At 39.9% G+C, this 8949-nt stretch overlaps 1 non-coding gene across 1 annotated transcript; it reads right to left on the minus strand.

Annotated features, from left to right (window-relative positions):
* Positions 1-297: 297 nt before the first annotated feature.
* Positions 298-405, minus strand: LOC130977321 (small nucleolar RNA R71). Its single transcript, XR_009085018.1, has one exon. It is a non-coding gene; the product is annotated as a small nucleolar RNA R71 (small nucleolar RNA).
* Positions 406-8949: the final 8544 nt, after the last annotated feature.

Below are 8949 nucleotides of genomic sequence, written 5' to 3' on the forward strand. Positions count from 1 at the left end.
GGAGCAAACAACTTTGAGCTTAAGCCTCAATTAGTTTCTCTAATGCAACAGAATTGCAAGTTCCATGGACTTCCATTGGAAGATCCTCATCAGTTTTTAGCTGAGTTCTTGCAAATCTGTGACACTGTCAAGACTAATGGGGTTGACCCTGAGGTCTATAGACTTATGCTATTCCCTTTTGCTGTAAGAGACAGAGCTAGGACATGGTTGGATTCACAACCTAAAGAAAGCCTGGACTCATGGGAAAAGCTAGTCAATGCCTTCTTGGCAAAGTTCTTTCCACCTCAAAAATTGAGTAAGCTTAGAGTGGAAGTCCAAACCTTCAGACAAAAGGATGGAGAATCCCTCTATGAAGCTTGGGAAAGATACAAACAATTGATCAGAAAATGTCCTTCTGACATGCTTTCTGAATGGAGCATCATAGGTATTTTCTATGATGGTCTCTCTGAACTGTCCAAGATGTCTTTGGATAGCTCTGCTGGAGGATCTCTTCATCTGAAGAAGACGCCTGCAGAAGCTCAAGAACTAATTGAAATGGTTGCAAATAACCAATTCATGTACACTTCTAAAAGGAATCCTGTGAACAATGGGACTAATTAGAAGAAAGGAGTTCTTGAGATTGATGCTCTGAATGCCATATTGGCTCAGAACAAGATATTGACTCAACAAGTCAATTTGATATCTCAAAGTCTGTCTGGAATGCAAAATGCACCAAGCAGTACTAAGGATGCTTCATCTGAAGAAGAAGCCTATGATCCTGAGAACCCTTCAATGGAAGAGGTGAATTACCTAGGAGAACCCTATGGAAACACCTATAATTCTTCATGGAGAAATCATCCAAATTTCTCATGGAAGAATCAAGAGAGACCTCAACAAGGTTTCAACAACAATAATGGTGGAAGAAATAGGTTTAGCAATGGCAAGCCTTTTCCATCATCTTCTCAGCAACAGACAGAGAATTCTAAGCAGAATCCCTCTGACTTAGCAACCATGGTCTCTGATCTAATCAAAACCACTCAAAGTTTCATGACTGAAACAAGGTCATCCATAAGGAATTTGGAGGCACAAGTGGGACAGCTGAGCAAGAAAGTTACTGAACTCCCTCCTAGTACTCTCCCAAGCAACACAGAAGAAAATCCAAAAGGAGAGTGCAAGGCCATCAACATGGCCGAATTTGGAGAGGAAGGAGAGGAAGTGAACGCCACTGAGGAAGACCTCAGTGGGCGTGCACTGACCTCCATTGAGTTCCCCAATGAGGAACCATGGGAATCTGAGGCTCAAAATGAGACCATAGAGATTCCATTAGACTTACTTCTGCCATTCATGAGCTCTGATGAGTATTCCCCCTCTGAAGAGGATGAGTATGTCACTGAAGAGCAAGTTGCTAAATACCTTGGAGCAATCATGAAGCTAAATGACAAGTTATTTGGAAATGAGACTTGGGAGAATGAACCTCCTTTGCTCACCAAAGAACTGGATGACTTGTCTAGGCAGAAATTACCTCAAAAGAGACAAGATCCTGGGAAGTTTTCAATACCTTGTACCATAGGCACCATGACCTTCAAGAAGGCTCTGTGTGACTTAGGGTCAAGTGTAAACCTCATGCCTCTCTCTGTAATGGAGAAGCTAGGGATCTTTGAGGTGCAAGCTGCAAGAATCTCATTAGAGATGGCAGACAACTCAAGAAAACAAGCTCATGGACTTGTAGAGGATGTTTTGGTGAAGATTGAAGACCATTACATCCCTGCTGATTTCATAGTCCTAGAGACTGGGAAGTGCATGGATGAAACCATCATCCTTGGCAGACCCTTCCTAGCCACAGCAAAGGCTGTGATTGATGTTGATAGAGGCGAACTGATCATTCAAGTGAATGAAGAATCCTTTGTGTTTAAGGCTCAAGGATATCCCTCTGTCACCATGGAGAGGAAGCATGAAGAGCTTCTCTCAAATCAGAGCCAAACAGAGCCCCCACAGTCAAACTCTAAGTTTGGTGTTGGGAGGCCACAACCAAACTCTAAGTTTGGTGTTGAACCCCCACATTCAAACTCTAAGTTTGGTGTTGGGAGGTTCCAACATTGCTCTGAGAAAACGTGAGGCTCCATGAGAGCCATCCGTCAAGCTACTGACATTAAAGAAGCGCTTGTTGGGAGGCAACCCAATGTTATATGTTATCTATTTTCCTTTGTTATTTTATTTTATTTTGTAGGTTGATGATCATGAGAAGTCACAAAATCAATTGAAAAAGCAAAAACAGAATGAAAAATAGGAAGAAAAACAGCACACCCTGGAGGAAGAACCCACTGGCGTTTAAACGCCAGTGAGGCTAGCAGTTGGGCGTTTAACGCCCAGTCTGGCACCATTCTGGGCGTTTAACGCCAGAAAGGGGCACCAGACTGGCGTTAAACGCCAGGAAAGGGCAAGAACCTGGCGTTAAACGCCAGAAATGGGCACCAGCCCGGCGTTTAACGCCAGAATTGGCTCAAAACGTGATTTTGCATGCCATTTGGTGCAGGGATGACTTTTCCTTGACACCTCAGGATCTGTGGACCCTACAGGATCCCCACCAACCCCACCACCCTCTCTCTTCTTCACCCATTCACCAATCACCTCCATACCCCTCCCCTCACCCCTATATAAACCCTTCTTCACTTCTTCATTTTCACACACCCTAAACACTACTTCTTCCCCTTTTTAGCTGAAACATAAGCCTCCTCCATCTCCTGCATTTTCTTCTTCTACTCTCTTCTTTCTTCTTTTGCTCGAGGACGAGCAAACCTTTTAAGTTTGGTGTGGTAAAAGCGTTGCTTTTTCGTTTTTCCATAACCATTTATGGCATCCAAGGCCGGAGAAACCTCTAGAAAGAGGAAAGGGAAGGCAAAAGCTTCTACCTCCGAGTCATGGGAGATGGAGAGATTCATCTCAAGGGTGCATCAAGACCACTTCTATGAAGTTGTGGCCATGAAGAAGGGTCAACTTTGATCAAAGGTTGGACCAAGTCCTCACAGACATTTGTGAAGAGGGCACTCAATGGAAGAGAAACTCAAGAGGGAAGCCAGTTCAACTGAGAAGGCATGACCTCAAGACCATCACTAAGAAAAGGATGGAACAAACAAGAGATCCCACTCATCATGAAATTCCTGAGATACCTCAAGGGATGCACTTTCCTCCACAAAACTATTGGGAGCAAATCAACACCTCCCTAGGAGAATTGAGTTCCAACATGGGACAACTAAGGGTGGAGCACCAAGAACATTCCATCTTCCTCCATGAAATTAGAGAAGACCAAAGAATCATGAGAGAGGAGCAACAAAGGCATGGAAGAGACATTGAGGAGCTCAAGCACTCCATAAGATCTTCAAGAGGAAGAACAAGCCGCCATCACTAAGGTGGACCCGTTCTTTAATTTCCTTGTTCTTTATTTTCCCGTTTTTCGAATTTTATGCTTATGTTTATCTATATTTGTGCCTTATTACATGATCATTAGTGTCTTAGTGTCTATGCCTTAAAGTTATGAATGTCCTATGAATCCATCACCTTTCTTAAATTAAAAATGTTCTTAATTGAAAAAGAGAAGAATATCATGAATTTTAAATTTTATAACAGATTAATTATTTTGATGTGGTGGCAATACTTTTGGTTTCTGAATGTATGCTTGAACAGTGCATATGTCTTTTGAATTTGTTGTTCATGAATGATTGGCTCTTGAAAGAATGACGAAAAAGGAGACATGTTACTGAGAATCTGAAAAATCATAAAAATGATTCTTGAAGCAAGAAAAAGTAGTGAATATTCAAAAAAAAATGAAAAGAAATAAAGTTGTGATCCAAGGCAAAAAGAGTGTGCTTAAGAACCCTCGACACCTCTAATTGGGGACTCTAGCAAACCTGAGTCACAATCTGAAAAGGTTCACCCAATTATGTGTCTGTGGCATGTATGTATCCGGTGGTAATACTGGAAGACAGAGTGCTTTGGGCCACGGCCAAGACTCATAAAGTAGCTGTGTTCAAGAATCATCATACTTAACTAGGAGAATCAATAACATTATCTGGATTTTGAGTTCCTATAGAAGCCAATCATTCTGAATTTCAAAGGATAGAGTGAGGTGCCAAAACTGTTCAGAGGCAAAAAGCTAAAAGCCCCGCTCATCTAATTAATACTGATCTTCATAGATGTTTTTAGAATTCATTGCATATTCTCTTCTTTTTATCTTATTTGATTTTCAGTTGCTTGGGGACAAGCAACAATTTAAGTTTGGTGTTGTGATGAGCGGATAATTTATACGCTTTTTGGCATTGTTTTTAGTATGTTTTTAGTATGTTTTAGTTAGTTTTTATTATGTTTTTATTAGTTTTTAGTTAAAATTCACTTTTCTGGACTTTACTATGAGTTTATGTGTTTTTCTGTGATTTCAGGTATTTTCTGGCTGAAATTGAGGGACCTGAGCAAAAATCTGATTCAGAGGCTGAAAAGGACTGCAGATGCTGTTGGATTCTGACCTCCCTGCACTCGAAGTATATTTTCTGGAGCTACAGATACTCAATTCGCGCGCTCTCAACTGCGTTGGAAATTAGACCTCCTGGGCTTTCCAGCAATGTATAATAGTCTATACTTTGCCCGAGATTTGATGGCCAAAACCGGCGTTCCAAATCAGCTCAAGATTGCCCGGTGTTAAACGCCGGAACTGGCACAAGAATGGGAGTTAAACGCCCAAACTGGCACAAAAGCTGGCGTTTAACTCCAAGAAAAGTCTCTACACGAAAATGCTTCAATGCTCAGCCCAAGCACACACCAAGTGGGCCCGGAAGTGGATTTTTATGTCATTTACTCATCTTTGTAAACCCTAAGCTACTAGTTTTCTACAAATAGGACCCTTTACTATTGTATTCTCATATGGGTAGCTATCTTTGAGTAGTCTTATGTTATCTTAGATCATTGGGAGGCGGGCCATTCGGCCATGCCTAGACCTTGTTCTTATGTATTTTCAACGGTGGAGTTTCTACACACCACAGATTAAGGTGTGGAGCTCTGTTGTACCTCGAGTATTAATGCAATTACTATTGTTCTTCTATTCAATTCAGTTTATTCTTGTTCTAAGATATTCATTCGCACCCAAGAACATGATGAATGTGATGATTATGTGATGCTCATCATTATTCTCACTTATGAACGCGTGCCTGACAACCACTTCCGTTCTACAAGCAAACAAGGCTTGAATGTTTATCTCTTGGATTCCTTAATCAGAATCTTCGTGGTATAAGCTAGAATTGACGGCGGCATTCAAGAGAATCCGGAAGGTCTAAACCTTGTCTGTGGTATTCTGAGTAGTATTCAATGATTGAATGACTGTGACGAGCTTCAAACTCCTGAAAGCTGGGCGTTAGTGACAGACGCAAAAGAATCAATGGATTCTATTCCAACCTAATTGAGAACCGACAGATGATTAGCCGTACTGTGACAGAGTGCGTTGAACATTTTCACTGAGAGGACGGGACTGTAGCCACTAACAACGGTGATGCCCAGCATACAGCTTGCCATGGAAAGGAGTAAGAAGGATTGGATGGAGACAGTAGGAAAGCAGAGACACGGAAGGGACAAAGCATCTACATACGCTTATCTGAAATTCTCAACAATGAATTACATAAGTATCTCTATCTTTATTTTATGCTTTATTCATAAATCATCCATAACCATTTAAATCTGCCTGACTGAGATTTACAAGATGACCATAGCTTGCTTCATACCAACAATCTCCGTGGGATCGACCCTTACTCGCGTAAGGTTTATTACCTGGACGACCCAGTGCACTTGCTGGTTAGTTGTGCGAAGTTGTGATAAAGAGTTGAGATTTCAATTGAGCGTACCATGTTGATGGCGCCATTGATGATCACAATTTCGTGCACCAATAAGAATAGGGAAATTCATTGGAGTTGGGAGATATTGCTCTCTTTGGATTAAATTCAGATCATCTTATCTTCAATCATACAACTTATTGACCTCTTGGCAATCATGATTGATTGAAACCCAATTCCTTGGTGATTCAATCTCTCAAATCTTAATAATCAGCCAATTCCTTGGTCTAACTGCTCATGAAGAGAGATAAGCTTGGTCCCTGATTTTACCATACATCTTCAATGATTCAAATATTTGGGTAGATTTTTTGTCACCATATCCAATCCCAAAAACCAGATCTACTTAATGTGAGAAGGGATTTCAAGCATGGTTTCATGTTTTCTTTTCCAAGGCTCCCATGAAACTCAATTTGCATTCAACCTTTTTTCCAAGATGATTGAACACTAAGCATGAAGAACGAAATTCCTTCTAGCAAATCAAAGAGAAGATGAAGAGAAGAAGAAATTCACTATCAATTAATCCATCAAGTACAATAGAGCTTCCTCCCCCAATAAGAGGGAAGTTAGTTACTCATAGCTTCAAGTACCAACGGAAATTCAAAACTGGAAATCAACTAAGTACAAGTAAAAATTCCAAAAGTTCCCAAAGTCTCCAAAGCTAAAAAAAATCCTTTTTAATTCAAGGTACCACCTATTTATACAAATTTTACTGGCTTCTCATGTGTACTTGCAAGTTTTTCAAAGTGGGCCTTTCACACTTTTAGTTGGTATAGTCCTTTAGGCACTGGCTAAATATTCTGCTCCAAGGCTGGCATAGCATTTTTCAGGAAAGCGTAGCATTTGTGCACTCACGCGTATGCGTCACCCACGCATACGCGTCACCCAGGCGTAAGCGTCATCTTCAGCGCTTTTGGGAAAAGCATAGCGTTAATGCCAAAGGTGCTCCTCTACAATATGCCTCGTCCATGCGTACGTGTGGCCTTCCAAAAATATCACCTTCACGTGTATGCTTTATCCATGCGTATGCAAGTCTTTATCTTGCGCTTAATTTAGGGAGTTTTATCAACTTTTCTCACATTTATTCAATGAAATAGCATGGTTTTGTAATTCTCTCTAAATTTGTGCTTAAGAATGGAAACACATTTTTTAGGCCTTTAAATTGCTAATTTTAATTCACTTTAATTCTATTCGATGCCTTGATATATTTGTTGAGTGATTTCCGATTCATAAGGCAAGGATTGGATGGAAGGAGTGAAAAGAAAAGCATGCAAAATGGAGAATTCATGGAAAAATGAGGATTTGCAGAAATTTGCCAAGTGACGCATATACGTGGCCCATGCTTACGCGTGGGAGGGACATCTACCAAATGACACGTATACGTGGCCCACGCGTACGCGTGGAAAGGAAATCTGCCAGGCGACGCGTACGCGTGACCCATGCGTACGCGTGACAAGCAGCATGTGACCAACTTAACAGAAAATGCTCAGGGTGATTTTTGGACCTGTTGAAGCCCAATCCAACTCATTTCTAAAGCTATTTGATGCAGAATACAAGAGGGAACAAGAGGGGAGCAATTAGTTTTAGGTTGCCATTATGTAGGTTAATTTTCTAGAGAGTGAAGCTCCCTCTTCTCTCTAGAATTAGGGTTCTTAAGGTAATTTTCATCTTAGATCTAGGATTTAATTCTTACTTTTGTCTTGTTTCCTTTACAATTTCTTGTTACTATACTTTCATTCTCTTAGTTTGTAGTTTTAATTTTCCTTTTATGCCTCTCTTTAGTTTTATGAATGCTCATGTTGGATTTGGCTTTCCTTTAATGCAATTGATATTTCTTTTATATTCTTATGGTTAATTGCTTTGTTTATTGTTGATTCCTTGCATTGGGTAGTTGTTAGATTTTATATTTCTTGCAATTTAATATGCTTTCCTTTTATTCATTCCAAGTGTTTGATAAAATGCTTAGTTGGATGTTAGAGTAGAATTTTTAGCATTCCTGGCTTGGAAGGAGAAATTAGGTAATCTTGAGTCATTAAGACCCAATTTAGATTGGTGATCTAGAGTTGTTAGTTAATATTATTTTTATTGACTCTAATCCCTTGCTAATTTAATTAGTGAGTTGATTAGGATTTTTCGATTGAGATTAACTAGTCTGATTTGACTTTTTCTCGCGTGAGGGTAACATTTTACTTTCTTCTATGTTGAAGTTTACTAAATAAGATAAATTCTTGTTAATTATTGTTATTAGTGACTAGTATAGAAAGCCTATACTCTCAATCTTTGCCATGAATGACTGGATAATTTATATGCTTTTTGGCATTATTTTTAGGTAGTTTTTAGTAGGATCTAGCTATTTTTTGGGATGTTTTTATTTGTTTTTTATGAAAAATTCATATTTCTAGACTTTACTATGAGTTTGTGTGTTTTTATCTGATTTCAGGTATTTTCTAGCTGAAATTGAGGGACCTGAGCACAAATCTGATTCAGAGGCTGACAAAGGACTGCTGATGCTGTTGAATTATGACCTCCTTGCACTCGAAGTAGATTTTCCAGAGCTAAAAACTTCAAATGGCGCGCTCTTAATTGCGTTGGAAAGTAGACATCCAGAGCTTTCCAGAAATATATAATAGTCCATACTTTTTTCGAGTTTTGACGACGCAAACTGGCGTTCAAACTGCCCTTCTCTGCCCTATTCTAAAGTTAAACGCCAGATACACGTTACAAACCAGAGTTAAACGCCCAAACTGGCATAAAAGCTGGCATTTATCTCCAAGAGAGGTCTCTACACGTGTAAAGCTCAATGCTCAGCCCAGGCACACACCAAGTGGGCCCAGAAGTGGATTTCTGCATTATTTACCTATTTCTGTAAACCCTAGTAGCTAGTTTCATTATAAATAAGTCCTTTTACTATTGTATTTTCATCTTGGAATCTTGGAAAATCTTGGAATCTTTGGATTATCTTTTGATCCTTTGATCACGTTTTGGGGAGGCTGGCCATTCGGCCATGCCTAGACCTTGTTCTTATGTATTTTCAACGGTGGAGTTTCTACACACCATAAATTAAGGGTGTGGAGCTCTGCTGTTCCGCGAGTATTAATGCAAT

This window comes from Arachis stenosperma, chromosome 4 (genome assembly GCF_014773155.1).
Source record: "Arachis stenosperma cultivar V10309 chromosome 4, arast.V10309.gnm1.PFL2, whole genome shotgun sequence".
Lineage (NCBI taxonomy): Eukaryota > Viridiplantae > Streptophyta > Magnoliopsida > Fabales > Fabaceae > Arachis > Arachis stenosperma.